At 34.1% G+C, this 23,980-nt stretch overlaps 1 protein-coding gene and 1 long non-coding RNA gene across 4 annotated transcripts in view; one reads left to right on the plus strand and one right to left on the minus strand.

Moving 5' to 3' along the window:
* LOC118192216 (uncharacterized) overlaps positions 1-16,855 on the minus strand; it is a 134,643-nt gene extending 117,788 nt beyond the window's left edge. For both annotated transcript variants that reach the window (XR_015039079.1, XR_004758730.2), the window contains exon 1: positions 16,708-16,855. This is a non-coding gene — a long non-coding RNA (uncharacterized LOC118192216). The remainder of the gene's footprint in view (positions 1-16,707) is intronic.
* A 3-nt stretch (positions 16,856-16,858) lies between these two features.
* The window catches only part of LOC118192214 (uncharacterized), a 64,586-nt gene continuing 57,464 nt past the window's right edge, over positions 16,859-23,980 (plus strand). For both annotated transcript variants that reach the window (XM_035363127.2, XM_085809491.1), the window contains exon 1: positions 16,859-17,111. The gene's annotated coding sequence lies outside the window, so the exon portion shown is untranslated. The remainder of the gene's footprint in view (positions 17,112-23,980) is intronic.

Genomic DNA, 23,980 nt, shown 5'->3' on the forward strand with positions numbered 1-23,980 from the left:
TGTCTTCCACGCGTTTTCGTCTCAAAAAGTGGTAAGAAATGAAAAGCAGAAAATCGCATTAAAAATGATTTATACTTGCAAGTTGTATAAAAGCAAATATCATAATTTATGAAACGTATTTTACTTAATAAGAAATGTATGGTTTTATAGTCATGCCGTTTCAGATATGGAAACACACATTGCAAATCATCTAAACACTGAAATAAGGAATATTTTAATAAGCACGTGGTCATACTGATGGCAAAGAACTATAACGTAATTTACTTATCAATCATTATATATTTGCATCGGATGGTCAACTGCACACACCGTTGAGTCCGAATTTGAATACCAGATAAGGCGTCTACTTTTGTAATTGTAGAGTGTTTGCTGAGTTGAGGCATTTAAAATTCTATTAGTCCTCGCTAAGGCTTATGGTAAGTTAAGAGGGGTCCAAGATCTTTCGATTCCATCATCTGGAATGTTTGGAAAGTTCTGTGCGAAAATTAGGATATATTCCTGATGTGTTTATCTATATTAAATTATCTAGTTCTGTTATACAATATACCACAAGAATGAAACCCTCAATAAGCAGCCAATATCACATTCAAAATGACCAAATACTTCAAATAATTACGAGAATAATTTTTCGACCAAATGGTCAAAGAATAAGATTAATTACTGCAACATCGCGTAAATAGCTGCTGGGTAAATTTGAATCAATGAAAGCTCATTTATTGCAGATTAATTTTAGAATAAACGTAAGTTCTTCCATCGCAGATTGTCTCGAAAGAATTCTTGAATTAAGCAAAAGTACGCATCGAAATAAATTTGACACCTTTTGTGGTGCGAGATTGCGTTGATGAAATCTGTTTCTCATATTAAGATGAATTCTTGTTTGGCTAATTCGGGTAAATTCGATAAAGTTTCTAACTGACACTTCATCTTTTACGTGGCCCATATAAAAAATTACATAAAGCCTCAGCAGTAACTGAGTGGTTAAGACCGTTGGATACGTGTAGCCTCCCTACCTGTTTTGGTTTCAATCCCAGGCAAACGGGGTGGCTACATGTTTGGGTTTCTTGGTTTTTCCCATGTCTAACGTGAATATGAGCCAATTTCCCTCGGAAAGACCTCCCCGAAGGCATTCCTAACCTAACCTAAAAATTTACATAAGTTACATAAAATTTAACTAAAAGATATAAGTTACTAAAATTATCATACACATCATTCACGTTCAGTGATTTTTTTCCAGTTAGGTAGAGTTGTATAGCAATAAGATAAACTGCAAAAAAAGGGGGGGTTCCATGAATACATACAAAACAACAGTGATTAAAACAGCATTAAAAAGGGAAAATTACTCTCTAATAAAATTAGGTATAATGTTAAACTAATTAATAAGACGAAATTCATATTGATTTACTACAAAAGGGAAAAGGCATGAATATCTGTCACTGCAAACATTTTTACGGCATAAAGGCGCTTAAATACTGTCTACTCGAAAGTCCTTTCGAGAGACTGTGGGCGAGAAAAGCAGTAGGAGCCCTAGAATCCGCCCCCCTCCCGAGATGTTCTCCTTCAGAATTGGGACTGTGCCTGGAGAAAAAGGTACTGCCATCTAAAAGGTGCCCCAGACCATTTACAGCGCTTACTAATTCTTAGCCAAGATGAATTTCATGGGCCTGATCGAAAGATCCTCTATTAGGAGGATTCGAAACGCAAAAGTGCAAGCATGATTTTGAAATTGCAGAATATAATGACTTACGCAAAAGTCATCTCCTCAAAGTTGAAAGAGGACTTTAAGGAAAAATAGCGTAGCCGATAGGGAGAAGTGGTAGACGTCTATGAGAATCGCCTGAAGGCAAACACCTGAAAAACACCGCTATCCCGTTGAAACATTATATGCAGAGCACGTTACTCGCAGCCATTCCGCGGCAATATTGCAGTACATTTAAACTCAAATAAGCTAGGCTTTGCTTCATGCGAAAAGTACTTTCTGTCTTAAATGAGAGAGCTATGATAAAGAGTGCAAAAAATCGTGAACAAATCATATATTTATTTCCCTATTATATATTCCAAATGTTTTTCCGATTTGTGAATATATTTAAACTAACATTAAAAAAAGGCTACTCACATTCTTTTTTTTTTTTTTTAAGTCTTCGAATTCTTGAATCGGGTCTTTATCAAGAAGTTCTTGCAAATCATCAAATGATTTCGGTCATTTTTCCCTGGCCCACCAACAGCCGAGCGGTAAAAGTAGCTAAACACTGGTACTTCTGTCCCGAGTTCGAATCGCTGCAAACGGGCTGGTTGTATGTGCGTTTTCCTCCATGTGTAATGTATTTACGAGCCAATTTTCCTTAGAAAACCTTCGCGAAGGCATCCCTCCCCTTAGGCAGATAGCCCTCAAGTGCTTTATCGTAATCCGTCAAACCAAAACCGACGAAGGCATTCCTTCCCTTAGACTGATAGCCGTAGTGTACTTTGCCATATTCAGGTGGCCTAGATTATCCTAATGTAGGCATATGATTTTATTTAAAACGTGTCTCAGAATATGGCAGAGAATTTTATAAAAGCCTTTTTATCTTTAAAAGTGGGAAAAATCTGCGAATAGAATAATGATACACTTATCGTATGCTCCACGTAAAACAAACAAAATTTAATTTCTAAAATGCTTATTACGCTTTAGTAAACTAAACAGAATATTCTATAACTTTACGTGCCAAATTTATAGAAGTTTTCAGAAGTCCCTTTAACTTTACGGAAATTATTTAGATACCTGATTAATTACCTCCTCTCCTTTTGGATGGTATGTTATTCAAACTTTTAATCACATGTGCTGCCAGCTTCGATACAGTTCTTTAGAGGATGAATGCATCGTTCATAATACTGATGAACAAGATCTTGTGTAGCGGGGCCTGAGTGATCGACATGTTCCAGCTTCACTCTGTTCTTAAGTCTTGGCACCAGATGCTAATCGGTTTCAATGATAACTTGATTGAATCAAAATATCATCTTTTTCTAGGACGATCCGAAAACAGCTGGGTGTTGGAAGCTAGACGACTTTAGAGAATTTTTCAAAAAAAGGGGGGGAAATCGAGGATCTGTTTTCTGAAGAAAGGCTTACAGTCTGGGGGTGATTCTTTTCAAAACAGCGAAACAAATAAGTTGTCGAAAATAATTAGAATATGTAAACTATTTCTTTGAAATCAAACAGATTTTTTGTGTTTCCCTACACGTATGTATGCTTTCTATTATTAATGGATATTCATAATTCGTGGTTTGCGATTCTATGATCATATTAAGGAAGATTCAATAATTCGCAGCCCTGTACATACAATGTTAACCAGAGAATAAGTTAGGCGAAAACGATGAGCGCTTCTCTTACTGAGTCAAGTGAGAGGTATGTTTGTTACGACACAATAGATGGACAAATTCAGCGGGAACGTGAGCACGCCACTTGTTTACACAAGAGTATCTTTCGTTGTTCCTGTGATGAGTTACGATTTGTTTTGGCATAATAGGGTCAATAAGGCATCATAAAGCCACTTATTTCCGAAAGGGAAATTTCGATTACTGCGTTTTTACGAATTTAATTACTTTTATATTTGTAATGCCCTTTTTTGGTCTATGCGTTGAATAGACCACATATAGACCAACTGAACATACGAGAAACTCGACAGTTTGTTTGTGGCAGGTAAGCAGAATTTAAGCTTATTTTCTGGTACTTATGCACTTTTATGCTGAAAATAATTAACGAACTATTTACTGACCGGATTAAATTAAATTATATTAAACACTAAGCACTTATTTTAGAATTACTTTTTAAATTTAATATTTCTTTAAGAAAGACAGCAGGAATCTTTTTTTGCAGTGTCCTTTTCTTACCTTTTAATTTCCTGTACAAACTAAATGCCTAACGAAATTTTATAGAATATTTCATTTGTTACTGGATAAAGTTTTACTTACTTGTATGTAAATTATATAGACTGTTAACATGCAGACTTTTATTAATGTTTCTGGTATATCAATTATTATCATATAAAGTTGTATTTGTTGTTATATGTTGTTTAATTGTTATCATATAAATTTTTATTTAGTGTCTTCTATTGATTGTTCTAACGTTGCAATTTTCATCATACAGAATTTCATTCATTGGTCTAACTGCATATAAAATTTCATTTATTAGTTTTTAACCTGTACTGCGCTTACTCCTTACAAACTTTACTTTTTGGTTAAACATTTTTGAGTACACAGTGAGTACTCTAATATCCTAAAATCTAGGATGGGATCTTGAACGTTAGAAAACAAGATGTTAAAATTATTTAAACCTAAAAAATAGGTCTCTTATTAATAATTATTTCAATAAACAAAGAACTCAAATAGAATGGCTTGCTTTAAAGACTTTTTACTTAAAATAAGTGTGTTGAAATCAAGAACATTGTTATAGAGATAAGATTAATATATTTAAAAGCAGCCAATAAGCAACGGAAAAGATCCCAAAGACAAAAGTAAAAATACCCAGCAACGTAATTGGCGCATATTTACCTGTGAAACATCAAAGTAAATTTTGCTATACAAGTGCTGTTAGTGTCAAATATCACTTTTTTGTGCTTTTATCTCTTTTCAAATATTACCATAAAATGTTATTGCCATGTTTTATTTTTAAAAACAATAATACAGCTAATATACAATGTACGGCAACACAAATAAAAGGATATTGTTATCATATGCTATAGCTATGTGTTACTTTTAAAGTAATAATCTAACGGATACAAAAAATATATAGCAACACATATAAAAGGATATTGCCACCAAATATTATCACCCCGTATTATTGTTATCGCCTCGTAAAGAAATAATGTAACGAATATAAAACACAATTATGGTAATATTTATATTGTAGGAATATTTACAGAGAATTCTAAAAATATTCGATATAAAATATTTTTAACTTCGCTGTACCAGTTTGTTGTCATTTGAGGAAGCGCAAATCCCCGTCCACACGAGAAGGCATATCCCCGAAGAGGTATCTCTGCACATCAGCGGCGCCTGCGCCAGTTCATCTTGCACAGGAAAACATACCTCCTGCACGTCGGATATAAGTCTGTGGCGCCTGCACCTGGAGGCTTAAACATTGCTCCTGACGGAATACATTGTCGTCCGAGATACATTTGGGGACAGTCAGTGAAACTGCTTAAGGAAATTGCGTGTCCGTAAAGCAAGGGCGGCTACTTTCAGCATTTAGCTATACAGAATAACATGTGGGGAGAGTCACTTAGAGATTTTGTTATTTTAATAAATTGAATTTATGATGCGATATTTTTTACACTCATAATTTCCGATTGATTTCTTTATAAGCGGATTATTTTTTTAGCTTCATATAAGTGATTTACTTTTGTAAGCTGTAGAGGGATTTATTTTCCCCTCATTTGCTAGCATTAATTAAATCTGCTAGAATATGTTTTCCTGTTTAAGGAGATTACTATGTTTTTATGTTCTGAGAAGTGTGCCAAACAAGAAAAGCTTAATTTATCATCTGTTTGCATTTGATTGTTATATTTCGAATTTTCTATTACTGAGGATTTTTCAATTTTTGGGTTAGGTTTTAACTAGCTTTAATCGCTTGCCGCATTTACCGAAGTGTTTAAATTTTCGATGAACCAGCAAACCGTGAGTTCGCAGCTAGATGATCTATTTTTTGATTTTTCCTATAAAAATAACTGTTTTACTGTATTTGTAATTAACAGAGCTTTGTTGATATAAAAGTTATTAAAATTTTCCCATGTAACATATAATAATTTTACATTATCTTATTATTATATGTACAATGTTATTATTCAAGCTATTTTATTATTATACATAAAATTTTATATCTAAAATAATTATATAAATGATTAATTTATTAACTATATAAATATAATTATTAGATTATTACGTTATTTTTAAAGAGATAAAATTTAAGTTTTCTTTTTCATATATTTAAAATGAGGCTTTATTATGATTTATTATGAATCTAATTATCAGCAATGTTTGTTATATTGTTTACTGTGTATGAAGTATTCGATTTATTTTCTTTTATGTAAATAAGTGATTATATATATAAACATATAGACGTTACATTTCGCAATAATTGCTTTCCTTTACCCACATCACTGTTTTTATTTCTTTTTAAATTTACAATTGTTATTTATTTTTCGTATTTTTGACTTTTTGTACTTTTATTGGCATTTTTAATCTTGTTACCTTCTGTCTACTAGTAAGCTTATATTTATTATTATTATTACAATTTATTTAAGAAATTAAGCGTTGAAAAGTCAAGACACTGAAATCTTTGCAAATTATTACGCTTGTTGTAAGATCGATGGAAGTATCCTACTGGTCACAAATCACGTCAACTTGGATATCAAATGTCCCTATGCAGACGAAAAACTGTCAGGCGAGATGTCCGCGAGGAACACTTAGTGCTTATTTGAAAAGTGAACCTGAGAAGAAAATTGTTTCGACACAAAAGTGAGGTTCGCCATGTGTAGCCCTTCTGGGCTAAGAAGTGTATCTCATGACTCTGCATCTGAATTTTATGCAGCGTAAATGCGAAGAAAGTATTGTTTAATAATAAATTAAAAAAGGCAAAAAGGTAGCGTCGTTCTGTCAGCAAGAGTGACTCGAAGAGCAGATAGATAAACTGCGAGCTCAACGAGAGAATAAAACAGCTTAAGAAACCTTCTCGTGTGATGTTAAAACCTGAATCCTTTCAGATTTTCCTTTCTATTTTTTTCTCCTCTTCGCTTTTGTGGGGAGATATATTAATGATTTTTTTTTGTTTGTTTGTTTACTTTGTTGGAGTGGTGAGGTTACCATAGTGAAAGGCGGGTCCTAAATTCTCCTTAGCTGTATCTCTGTAAATTCTAACATACTGCTGCATCCGAATTCTGTTGACCAGTACCTCCATCAAATTCTAAAAAATTTTCCATTCCTAAATTTTGCTGGTCGATGCTCTTCTAAATTCTAAACATTTTCACGTAACTCGATTCTGCCGTCCCGTGCGGCTTCGCCGTTGTACCTATTCCAGTACCTGCCTTGTCCATGTCACCGTTTCAATCACATCTGACGGTATGCTTCAAAGTGTCTGAACTGAAATGGACTTGCGGCTTGTTGGTGTTTCAAGCATTCAACCCAAGAGCTTCTACTTGTCGATGGAGTGCTCTTGGCCAGTAGTCGCATAAAAGCAAAGCGCTCTGTGCACCAAATGTATTGCATTTGATAGAAAATACAGGGACGAGAAAAATTACGCTGAATAGTAAAATTACATACAATCCAAAAGATAGTGGAAATACAGCTGTCCGAGCTGGTAGCAGTAGTGGTAGATTAAATAAACAGTTATTGCTGAGATTATTAATACATTAAATAGTAATTGCATAGGGGCAGTACGCTGATGTTATATAGATAAAAAGTACATAAATAGAACTGAAATTAAGACATGAAATGATTGTACTTACAGGAATTTAAAATAGCTGAATACAGTTAAAACTGCACAGAGTAGAAATAATAAGTAAAAGTCCAAAATGAGTGTCTTTAGATTCGTTGTAGAGTAAACAGCACAGTAGTTAAATGAAGACGAAGCAACTCACGATGGGTGGTGAACAAAACTTAAAATGCGGAAAAGGAAAAGCAAATTGCAGATTTCACAAAATCAATATTTACTATTGTTGTGAATTGTTCTAGGCCTTTTATAAGGATGTTCGGTGGTAGGATCGTAGTTAGCAAGATTTCTAACATGTTAATAAACTGGAATTTTAAATCATTTTAAAGAAATTGAGGGAAGTAGCCAAAATATAATCCATTGTATGTTCAATTTGTGCATCCGCATGGAATTTGTCGGTTTCTGACAAACCATGGAGCATTAGTGATGGTCCTAAGAATTTCATTTTTCAAAACAATTTTTCATTCTATGACTGTTAGGGGCAGTCGCTCAATGAAATAAACTCCAAATATATATATATATCACCCCGTAGACCGGCGAAGTAGCTCGATTTAGAGCCAGTTATGAATGACCGTGTCATCCCTCAGTAACAACTGACAACTGTTGCCAAAATTTCCGCCATCGGTCGATTGGATAATAAATAAATACCTCCAGATTAGATGTGTCGCCAGAACTTCCTAACACTGAGCATCTGTAATGTGCGTCAAGGAGCTTAGGTAGACCTGGAATTTGGGTAGTTTAATTTCATATATGACGGATTTAATGTGCCAGTTAAATTTGCTTGTTGTAATCTGTACATATACTGGTTTGATCAGCCTACCTAAGGGTATATCAGTTATATATATATTTGCAAAGGACGTGTAAAATATAAGAGTCTATTGTGTTCCTGCCGTAAAAAACAGTGAATATTTTGTATAATATCATTTATGTGTGGTAAAAGAGTAATTATAGACTATTTGAATAAATGACCATTTATCCTTTTTATTTTTAACCGTTGCGAAATGTAAAACTGCAAATGAGGAAGTAATAAAATTATCTGAATTATCAAACTAGATTTCTTCTAATAAAAGTCTTAAGTATGTGAAAAGGCAGCTCGCGAAAAGTATGTCGAAACCAGAAATATCGTAAGCCCTGGAGCTTAACCTCAGGACTGCCGTACTCGCGAAAGCAGTTCCTAAAAAGGATACCAAAAAAAAAAAAAAAAAAAAAAAAAAAAAAACTATAATAAATAAGTTAATAAATAAACAAAAACTGAGGCCGGTAGCCACTCTTCAACGAAAGTCGGGGTTACTGTAACGCTTTCTTGCCAAATCTACTTGTTTTTTCGCCAAAATGTTTTCGGTCGGAGGAAAAGAAAACTGATGCAATACAGGCGCCGATAAAGGACAGCTTTCCTTTTTTAATTCACCAGTGCGCAGTTTGACGTTTAGCATTGCAGATACTACAGATCTTGTATAATTCATTCCTTTTCATATAGCACACAAAAATTCGAAAATTTGAACTGTTACTTACATTTTCTTCTATTTTATTTATACACACACAATTTAAACGGGGGGCCGTATTTTTTAAAATTACGTATATTTATAACATATTACCTTTATTCGTATTCCTATACTGCTTTGTCCTTTTCTGACTATTTTATAGCTTCTAAATATGCCTCATAAATATACATATTTTCTCCCTTATGCGTACATTAATCCTTTCTATGATGTGTCTTCTTTTAAACAGAATGCTCAGAAAAATAAGGTTAGGTTATTTAATTACGGCAAAGCTTCGAGGGCTATCTGCCTAAGAGGAGGGATGCCATCGTGGAGGACTTTCTATGGGAAACTGGCTCGTATACACGTTACACATGGGGAAAACCACGGAAACGCCCATGCAGCCAGCTCGTTTGCGGAATTCGAGCCTCGGACTGAACTACCAGTGTTCAGCGACTTTACCGCTCGGTCGCTGGTGGGCCATTCAGAAAAAATTAGGGAAATAGATAAAAAAGATGAAAACAGTGTTCTAAACTTGAGTAGCGGAGTAAAAAGGGATGTCTTCGTGGACAATTTTCTAAGGGAATAATCTCTGATTGACTATACACATGGCCTAAAGCTGAGAAAGCGAAGTATTACGAATAGTACATATTAGTATACAATTTTAGTATCGGTTCTACTCTCCGAACTTTTCTTTTGGATGAATGAAAGCCTCATGAGTTTGATTTCTAATTTTCTGAATTTGGAATGTAGAATTTTATGCCTGGATTTTTACGTCTTCGAATAGTAGCGTGGAGCTCTGCATTTGAAACTCCACTTTATGACGTTTCAAAATGGTGTTTTATCCCAGGAGTGGGAGGTTCGAATCCCGCGAACGGGCTGGCTGCATGGGCGTTTTCGTGATTTTCCCCATGTGTAACGTGTATACGAGCCAGTTTCCCTTAGAAAGCCCTCCACGAAAGCATCCCGCCCCTTAGGCAGGTAGCCCTAGTGCGCTTTGCCATAATTAAATTCACCAACACTTATCCCAGGAGTGGCCGCTGAATGCTGGAAGTGGGCTAGCTGCAAGGTTGGTTTTCGCTATCTGCCCCATGTGGAAATGTGAGATAAGTCGCAACAACAAGTCAGTTTCTCTTAGAAAGTTTTCCACGAAGGCATTCCTCTTAGGCAAATAGCCCTTGTGTGCTTTGCCATATTCAGAAAGCTAACGTAACGTAACCAAAATAATATTTCATGAGAAGTTTGATAAGTAAAATTTATTTGTCAGAAAACAACTAACCTATTTTTCGATCTTTAACCCATTACAAGAACTGTTTGAGCCTAACATTGTGATAATTAACATTATTTTCATATCAGTTACGTTTTTGCACTGTCCTCTTTTTTCTTGGCTTCCGTCACAATCATTCGTATAACTTAGAGATATAAGGAAATCTCATTAACGCAAGATTAAAGTTAAATACTACGCTCTCTTAACACAGGGTGTGCTGAATCCTATAACTTAGAGCTATATGGAAATCTGATTAACGCAAGACTAAAGTTAAATACTAAGCTCTCTTAACACAGTGTGTACTGAATCCTGATAAGGTTTATTATTATCATCATTAAAAGCGTTCATCGTTGTTGGGAGGTTATCTATGTCGGCCTTGATTTTGAGATCCTGTGTTAGTGGAAGTTAAAGAATTTGTAGCTTTCCAGTAGCTATGTTTGAACAATTAGATTGAAAACTGTTATAGGCTGTTGACCAGTTGTCTGCTCGTTTGCACGTAAGGGAAAGGTTCAAATTGTAGGATGTACATTAAGTTCAACCCCCACCAGTTGCAGTAAACGACTAGTTACTATTGTTTAGTTGATTGCAAGCTTTATATTCTTATGAAGCAAAAATTCAATAAGTTTCAATAAGTTTTTTAGATTAAGGAAAAAATATGCAAATTTTAGTGTGATGACATACAAAAACACTCGTAGCGTTACAGAAGTATTTTCTAAGTTACGAAGTAATTACGAATAAACTTACAACGTCGTTTATGAAAAAGGATACAGCCTTTAAACTTTTTTGCATATGTCTATTGCAAATGGATCATTCTGTTTGGAGTTTCTTCTTTGAATTATGATTATTTGAATGCCCCTGAAGAACGCCAATCACATTGATGTAAACAAATTCCTGAAAGTTGAAACATTCTATAATTGTTCCAAAATCCATTATTGTCTACATGTTAAAAGAAGTTAAAGTGTCTAATACCATGACTTGGAAAACTATCACAAATAACTTTAAAAAATTAATTAAATTCAGACATCGTTTCAGAGGAATGATATGCAAAGATAGGCTGCTTGCGCCCAAGGTATCATAACAGGCAAAACGTCTTGCTACCAATGATCACCTAAAGTCGGTGAAAGTGTACAAAACGCGGGTAAACGTTGGTATTTCGACTTGGGTTCAAATCCCGGCAAACAGGCCTTTCGAGGTTTGCCCTTAGAGTAAAGACACTACAAGGCAGTTTGCTTTAGAAAGACCTCCATGAAGTTATTCTTCCTCTTAGGCAAGTATCCCTAATGTGCTTTGCTATAATTAAACAATCCAATTTGATTCAATCCCTTCTAAGTAAAGCAATCCCTTCTGCATAAGAATGATTCATCATGGGGATCAGATATCTTAATGTAGATCAGAGAGTATTCACGACGGTTGCCTTTTCAAATTAAAAACCGTTCTTAATGAAGGTGATAGGACATCAATGACGTGGCAACTTTGTGAAAGTTTCTAAGTTGCTGAAACCTGCCCTACTTGCAAAAGTTTGCTACCGCCGCCCAACTGGGATAGTGGTTAGCGACGCTGACTGCCGCACCGAAGTGCCTGACTTCGAATCCCGAAGAAGGCATGGATGTTTGTAAATGTATAGTGTCTGTGCGAGATGGGAGCACTCTAAATATACAGCGAGCTGAAAGTCCTCTCTAAAGTTTGTGGTACGGCAAGAGGGGTGGGAGACCCTCGGCCCTGTCCCACAGTGGGCTTTCCATCAGTTGGGGAGAGCTAAGCAAAGTAGTACTCTTATGTATGATGCTCAAGGCTTTTGCCAATTACATGCGCAATCTTGCACTCCTTGCCACGATTCATGGGCTTATTCTGCTGTTACTGTCAGACAAGTGAGATAAGTCGCAACAACAACAAGTTTTATACCATCCTTATGCAAGTGTTCTTAAACAACCATTTGCACTCTAGTTCATTAAGTGTGCTCTCACAGCCACATATTAGGAAATATTCATTTTCACAACAGCTGAAAACAAATATGTCACTAATAATTGCAATTTAACATTACTTCTAAGTCCAATTTTTGAAAAGATATGGTACAAATCTCAGGAAAAAAACTTTTTCTAAATAAAATCTGAAAGCGTTCAGATTTTACATTACGCCCAAAGGGGCGTTTTTTTAACGTTCTGTGTGTTACCTTTATTTATTAAATATGTTCTTCGCACATCGGTTTTGTTTAATCACAATGCGAGAAACATACATACATTTACGCAGATTCTTCATTATTTAATTTCTTTAAATATAACTCAAGACGATAATATTTGCTGGCAACAATTTTAAAAGAGAACAGACATTTAAAGGTTTCAACGCAAGATGCCAAAATGAAATTAATAGCCCTTCGAGCTTAAAAAAAAAAAAAAAAAAAAAAAAAAAAAAAATGTATTTCTCACTGTAAAATTTAACTCCGATAATCGCAAGGCGCTTAGCCAGTTGCTATAAAGGATCAACGCAGGTCATACTCAGAAGCTTCTCTAACCTAATGTCATAATTCTAACCGCTATACGTTCTGTGAAGTAAATTTAACTTCCGTATTTCTGGAATAAGTATTTTCGTTAACTTGAAAAGAAAGGCTCTAATAAAATAAAATATAAACGATTAAATAAATCTTAATACCTCTTGTTATTCTTTCTGCAAGCTATTTCATTTCTGAATAAAATAAACTTGCAGAAAGAATAATATTTCCGAATGAAATAACTAATAATTCAGTCTTATTGTTCCTATTAAATTATTCGCTGATTACGTAAGTCACGTATTAGAACACCAGACGGAATCTAGTCTGAGATCATTATGGGTAGCAAGTGATTTTGTTCCGTTTTTTTTAATATGATAAAGCACTCTAGGGCTATCTGCCTAAAGGGACTAATGCCTTCATGGAGGACTTTCTAAGGGAAACTGCTCGTATATACGTTACACTTGGGTCGAAGTCACGAAAGCACCCATGCTGCCGGCCCGTTCATCAAGATTTGAACCCCCGAACCGACTTACCAGAATTCAATGATTTTACCGCCTCGGCCGCTGGTGAGTTTCATCGGTAACAATTAATCTTTTGAAATGAGTGTTCTTATATGACTTTATTCTTCTAGTTAACGCAAAGTTATGATAAACTAATGTATATTTTTGAAAGACCACTCAGAAAGTTAAGCACAATTCTAGCCATCATTAACCCTAAAAAAAAAAAATTAAGATTATTTAAGGCTCGTGTGTACATAAAAATAGTTTTTAACGAACCTCTCTATTAAAATCACTCAACAAACTTTTTAATAATCTTCAAAGAGACTACTGACAACATTGCAGCCCTTTTCAAGCTGATTCCAAGTTAATTCTCAAAGACTGTTCAAACGTATTCTCAGATAGAATAAAATAGTAACAGTAGAATAGAATAGAAGAATGAAACTTTCAGAAAAAGAAAAAATATTACTTTCATTTCATATAGAAAAATATAAATACAATATAAATATCAGAAACTGTTTAATTTTTCAAAACAAAAATTGTAAAAATAAAAACTTTATTCCTTTAATATTATTACTGAATTTCGAAGAAAACTTAATCGGATATAGTATATATCACGAAGTTTGAGTCCTGAAAGTTAAATGTTAAATAATTCGCTTTAGTTTTATAAGGTTTACATTCACAAATTTTACTTAACAATGATTAGTATCCATATCTAATATTAAAATGATTCTTCACTAGAAAACGTACGATAAAGTTTACAAATATTTCCGAACAAGAATTATACAATGAAACAGATGAAGAAAAAAGTGAGAAAAAATGGGATGTAAATATAATCCCTAAAGTTGCTATATCTTCCACTTTATAATGAAGTTGCAAAGAAAGCATGCTTGCCAAACAAAAATAGGTTTATTTCAAGGTGTTTTAATACATTTTAAGTAATGCAGGTACAATTTTCAAATTTATTTGTTAATTTGCCGTGCCATTCGCCAAACGAGGAAGAAGCAACGTAAAACACATATACGCCGATTAGGAAACGAGAGAGGATCCGCAGGCATTCTGCCAATTTACTCCGCTTAAAAAAGAACACTTAAATTTTATCAAGATATAAACAAATGGGCTTTGCATTTCAGTTTTCGAACTCTTATTGTGATGTCGACTTCAATCGCTGAATTTGATCTTAAAGAATGCTTGCGTTTAAGTTTGTTCTGTTTTATTAATAAATATGTATTTGCAAAAGATGAGCTAAAAAGGACACTACAAAACGAAGCTGAACATTTAAGAAAGAAATTAGCTTTGTCTTGTAATACAACTTATTTGTTTAGAGAAAATACGATAAATATAAACGGTTGGTACAGAAAATATAACATCATGACAATAAATGGCAGGTTTAAGTTCTTTAACATTTTTCCAACTGTTACATTAAACAAAAGAATTTCATCAAAGTTAGCTAGAATTTGTTCCCTAACAGTAAATCTTTTTCTTTGAGATTTTATTGGCACTAATACGTTTATGATATCTTAAAATTCTTCTTCAGACAGAAAGTCACCAGCTGCTTAAAAGTATGAAATACGAAGGGTATTCAACAAGCTCTAAGCCTAATAGTTAAAGAATGACTTAATAATTACACAATGGCGAAATGCCGTGTAACAATTATATCCTTCTTCTAGAGTATAAACTGGAGTAGCAATCGGTTGATTTTTGTGAGGTTGCAAAATGCTGTTAGTAAGTAATACCTGCGATTATAAAAATCATCAAAAGTCGTTCGCTGAGATTCACGAAAAAACAGAAAAACACAGTATCGATAAAAATCTCAGGAATGAAAGGTAAACAATCTAGGGTTACATTGCATCTATTTATGTGATCTGCCGTGGCTATACAAAGACAGCTGTAGTGTGAACGTGTCCACCTGAGAAATGTTCGAAAATTAAGGAATATGCGATGAAAAGTCGATTTGTGACAGCTTCCCAGATTGCGGCTGAAACTCTTGTTAAGCTTTGATCTAATAGTAAAAATGCCATGCGTGAGAATCTAGGTATATCACAGTTATGTGCCTGATGGTTAACTCAGATGTGAATTTCCAAAAAGATAAGTCGGAATAATTATTCTCAAGAACTGTTTTTGTAATAAAAGTATGTAATTTTTATTCACACCTAATTACAACAGCTGAGAAATTGATTTACCACTTCGAGAAACGAAGCAATAGAGCATGGTATGGAATCAAAGTATATCTCTCGGAAAAGTTCAGAATTATGAAGCCTGATAGGAAAACGTTTGGCCGCCATTCGTTAAGATGAAGAGGGGTCATTGCTTATTGATAATCTGCAATGTAAATATTTATTATATGAATTTGTTTACCCAATTCTGATAGGCTATAAAAGGAAATATTGGGGTATATTTAGCAAACAAATGTCGTTTTACATGGCAACGCTGCTGCACGCTAAGCTCAGATTTCCGAAAATTGCTGTTCAGGTATGGGAATTTCCTCATCTTCTTCAACCAACGTCTGCTCTATATTTATCTTCAGGTGGCTTTGTTTCGAAAACTGAAGCAGCACTTTCATTGACAACGCTAAATTGACTCTGAGGAAGAAAGATGCCGTTCAGAAAATGGTTTCAGGATCTGCTTCAGTTGATTCAAAGCCTGCAAAGCACTTTGTTGAGTAAACATGATCAACATTTTGATAGTGATCTGAAATTTCGAGATTTTATTTATATCGAATTAATACATGATTAAAGGGTACGGAATATTCATTTAAAATGGGCTCTATCGTTTTGAATAAATCTATACATAATAAGCTGTCCTCTGAGGATACGCTCTAATCCCACTTAATCTAAATACTAGGTAACCTTTCCTAGACCTGTCGGACAAATTCTCATCCTGTCAAGAGTATTTCAGTTATTTACATAGCAAAAATTAGACTGCAGACTGAAAGTCTGGCTCCAATACAAATGCGTCTTCTGACAATACTAGTAAGGTGAAAGCTAAACTCACCAACAATTAATCACCTCTTCAATTCTACCTCGCATGGAGAACTCTCATCTTCGGACTTCATCATATGTCAGGCTCAGTCGGGATTCTCTGAGGATACTGGCAAGAGCAGGAACGAATCCTCCTGCTGAATGCCAGGAAAAAACCAAAGTATCACTAACAATCAGCCTATCACTTCGGCTTCGGAATCGGAATCACAGCGGTCTTGGTCTAAGAGGCGATTACACTTTAATTTTTAACTTGCTGTTTAAAATCATTTAATATGCATTTCTGGTGAACTTCACAGAAAGCAGAAGTGAGAGAAAAATTTAACATAAATGATGAACTAGTTTGTTAAAATAAATCATATAATTCAAATCTCTGTACTCTTCCGAAAGAAATTTCGAATATACTTTAACTAGTGGCTAACATTTGCTTCAGTGATTCAACAAAATTTCAGTAATATCATTCAAGCTGTGGAATAAAGGAGAAAATTTAGAAAAAAAAAATTATTACAAAGACTGCGCTTTAAAAAAGAATGAGGTTACCTGATCCACTTTTCGCAGAAATTACTGCAGGAACGCCACGATATCTGGGTAGAGCGGCGACGGGATCCGAGTGGAAGGAAGGACAGCTTCACTACTAACTGCCGAGCGGAAAGTCCTGCTTTTCGATAAGGATATTATCAATTTCATCGCGAAGCAGAGTGATTATGAAAAGCAAATATTTAACTCAAGTGCTTACTTTTATTACTGTTATCAGTGCCAATGATGTATCCAATAACAGCAAATTTTCACGGTTTGTAGGAAATGAAGCTCGTTCTCAGTTTATTCCTCTATCTGGGAACGAAAGCATTCTTGATTACCCTCTTGGCAACAGTTAAATTCGAAAAACTTAATTCAGAGAATGAGGTGGTTCTCCGACGGATACTGTTAAGTCAGTGGAAAATGCGGTAAATCTTCGGTTTTATTATGTTTGAATTTGTTTATAAAGAGTGCTTACCTACAATAATGAACTGTTAAATTTTCGTCATTTTTGTTTTAAGTAGCTTTCAATGTACTATGAACTTACCAAATATGGAATGAGTACGCGAATGAATGATCTTTATGATTGTTAGCTGAGTATGTTATGGACGCTTTTGGAGAATCTCGGTTTTACGAAACGTGAATTAGAATAATAAACCGAACTGGTTTCTTAAATTTACGTATCGCTGTCGTATTCTTGTAGCTAGAATAACGGGAGTGTCAACTAATTTTCTGCCATGCAGTCTGCGTAACTTTCGCTAAAAACTGTAATTCGGATACATATAACGTTGTAAAGTGACCAATAGTATAAAATGCATCTGTTAATAGAATGAATTCGAAGCTTAAATGAATACTGCATGCGTTTACATTATCTTTTCTAACATAATGTCTGCCATACACACTTCCTGTGATCTTCAAGAAAAGTCATCGCGCCGTAAAAAGAGTGTTCTTCAACGATTCAGCAGAGACCAGTATTTCCAACAAAAGTAGCTTATGAATAAAATTTTAAATTGCGTGCTATGATCTTGAACCAAATTTTAATGCATTTAATTTTCGTTGTATTTAAATTTCACTGCTTTGTAATATTTACAAGTAATGTGAATTTAAAACCGAGGGCAAGTATGTGTAGAGAAAGCACACATTTTAAAAATTGATCTTTAAATGGTTATTTGTATACTGCAAAGCATATGGCGGTCAAAGGAAGGGATGCCTTTCTGGAGGACTTTCTGATGGAAATTGGTTCACTTTCAGGTAACGCATGAGGGAAAACTATGCCGATATTAACCATGCAGACAGTCCGTTCGCATGGGATCGAACTGCCAGTATTCGGTGGTTTTAACTACTTGGCCAGTGCTTGGACTTGACCATTGCATGAAATGGATTCATTCAAGACATTTGCGAGGAGGACAAATAGCAGACTGCATATAGATTTTGTTTTTCTCCGATTATGTTATGAGGAAACCAGTTATAATTGTGGCGTATCATCGCAGATCTTTCATTGAAGTGAATGACACCTCAGGGAAATTTTGATTTTGTATTTTTGAAAAGTTTGGCAACTAGTAATGAAAAAATTTGATTACTCGTAATTCTGACTCTTTAGACACTTTTTATGTGTATAGCTAATGTTATCAAGACACAAATTAGTTTGCTTTACAATTAAATTAGTTTCCTATACACAAAATAAATTTTATTTTAACGCGGTATCTTTTGATGGCAGCTTTCACTGTGAAGTAAATATTTTCTAAATGCAATGATGATTGTATTGATCTCCTATTTTGAAGCATTAAATGCTTACATCTCCTCCATAGACATATTTAATCATTTTAAATTAATAAAAATATCTTTTTCTAAAGTTTTATTACGGTAATCGAGTAAACACTTTCGTTTCAGTTAATAAAATGTACATATTATTCCACTCTAAAGTACCTGTTTTTGATAATAGCTCTCAATAAGAATCGTTTATATACAAGAATGCACGTCTGAATATTAAGAATAATTCAATTTCAATTGTATACAACAATGCCATTAATGTAGATTTTAAATTAATATAATTTTACTATGATCTTAATTTTCAGCATAGATAACTGTTTGAATAATTTTACAAAATTACGATTACTGTAATCAGTTCTGTCATCTAAAGTAATTAAAAATCCCGTAGTTTGTGCTCTTTCAAAAGAAGCCTTTTTTAAATGTTTTGCTTTACTTTTCTACTGTGATTCAAAACAGTTATTGATATTTGAGCACAATTTACGAACACGTTTTAATTTTACTTCTTCAGTCGAACTTACAGTGATAACCGTCGTATATCTTCTGTATAATATTTCCCTTTTAAAATATATAGGCATTTTGCAAGGATGTAAAATAATGTATTAGAGCAATTCGTTAATATTATTAGACCAGATAAACGTTTCAAGAGTTAACAGGAATACTAATTTGTTTTTCCTTATGGAACATGAGTATCCATCTGATATTTCAGCCAGAAGAAATTTACAACCAAATAATTGATATTTCAGCCAGATAGCTCTATTGGTGTCAGTCGCAAAAATATTATGATTGAGTTGCAGCTAGGTTCCTTCATTTGATATTTTAGTCAGAAGAAATTTATAACTCCAATTGATGTTCAACCAGGAGAAATTTACAATCCCATAATTTGTCACAGGCTATATGTATACGAAGTTTCTGCCGTCATTCACATATTTAATCTGTTCTTTAAAATGCAGTCATTTTATAAAACGCAACTGTAATATCAGGTGGCGCAATATAAACTGAACCGGACATTCTCTGAGTTTAATTGCTTCTGGTTCAGTTTATCTTGGACCACCCAAAATGATCCCAACGAGAACTGAATTAACATCTATTTTTTATTCCTGAAGTAGGATATATGTGCTTACTCTAGGCAAATTTTTATGCATATTTAACTAACATACCTGTATAAATCTTAGTTTTTTTCATGCGTTAGTGTTTATTTCAAAATGTGTCTAATTTTAGATAATCATTTAGATATGTACTACAGCTAGAAATTCACATCGTGGAAGATCTAAATGTCCTTAAACTATCTGAAAGTGATAAATGGGGTTCAATACTCGTTAGTGTCTGAATGCTTAATGATCAGAGTGAGTCTAAAGATTATTGACAAAATTAAGAAACGTATACAGGACTGCAACTAGAGAAGTATTCGGTTTTAGAAGAAATCCTATTCTCATGTAATCTTGAATCAACAGAAGCTATGGAATGTAAAGAACTGTCGTTTGAATTTAATCGCTCTGAGCGAAGAGGCATTTTCGGTTATAAAAGGATTTCCAGTTGTTTTACATAGTATTTGTTTTTATCTCCTATTGTATTCGTCGTCAACTTCCATCATGTAAAAAGTTCTATGTCTGTTCGCCCAGTGCGAATATACATAGAAAGACTTTTCTATCTAGAATCCCTTCGGAGACCATGTGTATATATTCGAAATTTGCTATATTCCGACTCTTCGATACTATTTTTATGCCCTTAGACTTTATCACTATTCGTATATGTATATTACGTATATACAGAAATTCTGAAGCCTTTTCAGGATCTTTCATGGAATGTCTTTTCATAGAGGAGTTCGAGGAAAAAAAAATGTGTCGTTGTTTCAAATACATGCAACTAAATGAATTCTTCGGCAGTGGCCAATACCCGTCGGTCATTTAACCGTCTCATCACCGAGCTTGTTTTACAAGACGCACCATAGGTGGCGACCGAGTTTACAGCCATGAGAACAGATACTTAGATACTTTGTTGGTTATTCTGGCATGCAGTGGGAGATGCAGTACTCCTGCTCTTTACAGATTCCTAAATGAGTCTCCTTATGGTCCTGACGTATGTAAAAGTCCAAAGATGAAGCTTTTCGAGTTAAGTTAGGCTTGTAATAGAAAAAGAGAAGCGAAGCCCTGAGCTTCGGTGAACAGCAAGCCATGTCTGGGGCAGCTGCAGAAGGATAGCCATGAGAACAGAGAAGTTCCTTCCTTCTTTTGATCGACTGCAACCCGGGAAATTTGTCTGAGGCTCTTCCCTGTTCCCTTACCACCAAATCACTGGAGAGGATTTTCTGCGCACCATGTATTTTTACGGTTACGCACAGACACTGAATACTTACAAACATCCATGCCTTCTTCGGCAATCAAAAGAGAGTCCATGGGTCAGGGCGTGCGAGAAAAATTTATACGAAATATGTATTACAGGACATACAGGTTGAATAAACATTAGTCAGGTGGAATAATTGCTAGAAAAATTTAATTAGTAGAATTCTTGTCATTAGAATTACTCACATACTCATCATAATAAACGAATTATCTCTTCTCTATAAAACCATGTACTTATTTATAATAATCTGAGCAGTGCAAAACATTATGTATTCTAGGGATGGAAATGACGCTTCAAGAATAAAAATTCATGCACAGAAAGTAATACGATGCATATTAAAAGATATTAAGAAATGTATGTTTCATATTTAAAATCACCTTATGTGGAGAAGAATTCACATGATGTCACCTCAATTTATTCAGTCTATTATTTAAAAAGTAACATTTATTATGACTAAGCAGTTACTCTTGGGATAAACCTAGAATGATAGATTTATGTACACTACGCAACTCTTTTTCATTAAAGTCTATAGGCTACAGAGTTGCCGAATATTATAGCCCGATTTATATGTCGTCTAAATTAATTATAACTCTGTTGTGTGAAATTAATTTAAAACAAACTTTCAACAAACGACTAATGCGCACAGTTATTTTAATCTTTTGAAGAGTTACTGTCTTTAACAGCTATTTAACTGTCAATACTAGACACAAGTGAAATTAAAATCCGTATATAATTTATTAGGCCTCTCTTGGTGTTTTACAACCGAAATTATAAAATAAACTGAAACAAGGACTTGTTATAAAAAACTAATACAGAGCTAAGACTGCTTGCTGTGTAAGCTGAAGTTGAAATTTTTACCAAAAAAAATTTTAATTCAGAGCTATACACCTAATCGGTCTACACCACCTCTAAACTCGTAAATTACTTACGAATAGCACAGCTACTTATCTAACTTTTGCCTTCAGTCGATGCAGCAGAAAAACGAGGACTCAGCGACGAAGCGTTGCGATAAGCACTCCAAAAGCCCACTGGTATGATTTACTCTTGTTTTTAAATTATGCTGCATGCCTTTAAAAATAATCCGTGTTTTTAGCGTAGATTATGACATGAGCCATGAAGTCCAAGCTAGGGTTTAATTCAAAATCTGTTTGTTACTTAACCTTCAGAATATTTGCAATAATTTAATCAAAGAAAAATATTTTAAATGCATGAATCAATTAAGATGAATTTTACTGGACTTCTAAAGTAAAACAAGCGATTCGGAAGAATAGAATTCCGGATATTTAGAGCTTGGATTCTTGTAAATTTCATAGTACATCATTTATATATCAGAAAGTTAACATAACTCGTGTTATAAAATCAACTGAATGTGAGTGACAAAAGAACTAGCTTACCACATTCAGTTACTTTGCTGTTAAGTAGAAATGTACAATTTAAACTAAATTTTGTACGTTTGAACCAGTTATTATTCTTTTATAACTTGAATTCAGCAGATTACTGTGTATTTTTACTGTAGAGGGGAGTCGGATGCTGATGGCATAACTTAGATACTAATTTAAGTTTTCATGTAATATTATGAATCTGATACCAATTATAAATTTAATTATTTCATTTTATATATCTATACTATGAAATAGAAATAGATCAGTTGAAACTGTGGGTTATCTGTCAGAGGCGCCAAATTTATCTTCAACATGAAGTTTCTGGTAAAACAGGAAAACTTCGCGGTCTGTGACACCGCAGTGTGGTGGTTAAGAGTTACATTATTATTGCGAAATAGCCGAAATACATTGCTTAAAGCCGGGATTTACAGACAAACTGATTAGAAAAGTAGAAATAAAAAAAAAAAAAATTTAGAAGTAGCAATTGCAGTAGGATTTCAAATATCCGGACTTCAGTTATCTGAAACTCTAATTTATTGTTTTGTCTGTAGTCAAGTATTATGCATTTATACATCTTCTTCTTAATTAATTATTTACTGTTTTTGAATTTTTTCGTTATCCAAAATTAGAAACAACATTTTTAAAAATATTTTGAATACAAAATTATGTTTTCGTTTTATACTGAATAAAATAAAATGCTTATGCTCACAAAAAAATCATATTTTCATTTTAGTTAAAATATAAATGAGGCTTAAGCAAACAGAAAACAGTTTCATTGTTTAATTTTGTCCAAGAAAAGAGTGCATTTCGTGTTTTTATTTGCAAAAATTTGAAAGGGGGGAAAAAAGGAAGCTACTACTTTAATATACACCCCTTATGCCTTTTCCTATGCTTTTTATTAAGTCCCCTCCCAATGGCGGGTACTAGCCATTATAGGCGTTAGCCACTACTAAGGGGAAGGGGTGGTCACTTTATTATGGATACCTAGCAGGTGGGCTACTGTTGCCTCCTGTGAAGTGACAGTCAATTTACATTCATGGCCCTCTCGGAGATTCGAGCCCAGACCCTTCGGTACGACAGTCAAAGTCACCAACCGCTTTCCCGTCTGGGCGGAGTTACATTAAATCTGTTAACTTGAATATGTTTTCTTCGTTCAAAAGAATGAAATTATTCTGCTACCGTTTAATAGAGCCGACAATAATGAATCACCCTAAACTTTTTGAGGTCCGATTTTAAACAGGTAATAACTGACATTAAACATTTGTTATAACGCTTTGATATCCCCACTATGCTATGAGTGATGAATCGGTGTAAATTTACCTCTTTTCAAAAGTTCGCGTAGAAACAGGTTTGTAATGAATATTCTTAAATTTAATGCTTTCTGTAAGGCTCGAAGAATCAGCGTTAATCGAGACAGTGTTAATAATAATAACAGACATAATAAAGTAGAATGCCAGTATCTAACCATAGCATATTCTCATAAATAAACAGAAGTCAATAAAGATAAGTGTTGCTATGCAATGCATTACTGTTGCACATTTTAAATCCATTCTTTAAAAAAACTTTATTTCCACAAGCGTGTTATCTGCTTCATTCATATATAGAAGTATTTAATGTACTACATGAAAACTGCAGATAAGAAACTGTTGAAACTGCACTAGTACTGTCTCTTTTAAAATTACACATTGTTTTATTTCTTACTGCAGGGAAATGGTTGATCCAGTGTCTGAAAATGTGGGTCAGTCATGAAGAGACACGGCTGATTTTATCTATTTAACTTCCTTGCCTCAGCGCAACACTTTTGC

This window comes from Stegodyphus dumicola, chromosome X2, assembly GCF_044657685.1.
Source record: "Stegodyphus dumicola isolate Sdum_Otavi_A_Nest chromosome X2, ASM4465768v1".
NCBI lineage: Eukaryota > Metazoa > Arthropoda > Arachnida > Araneae > Eresidae > Stegodyphus > Stegodyphus dumicola.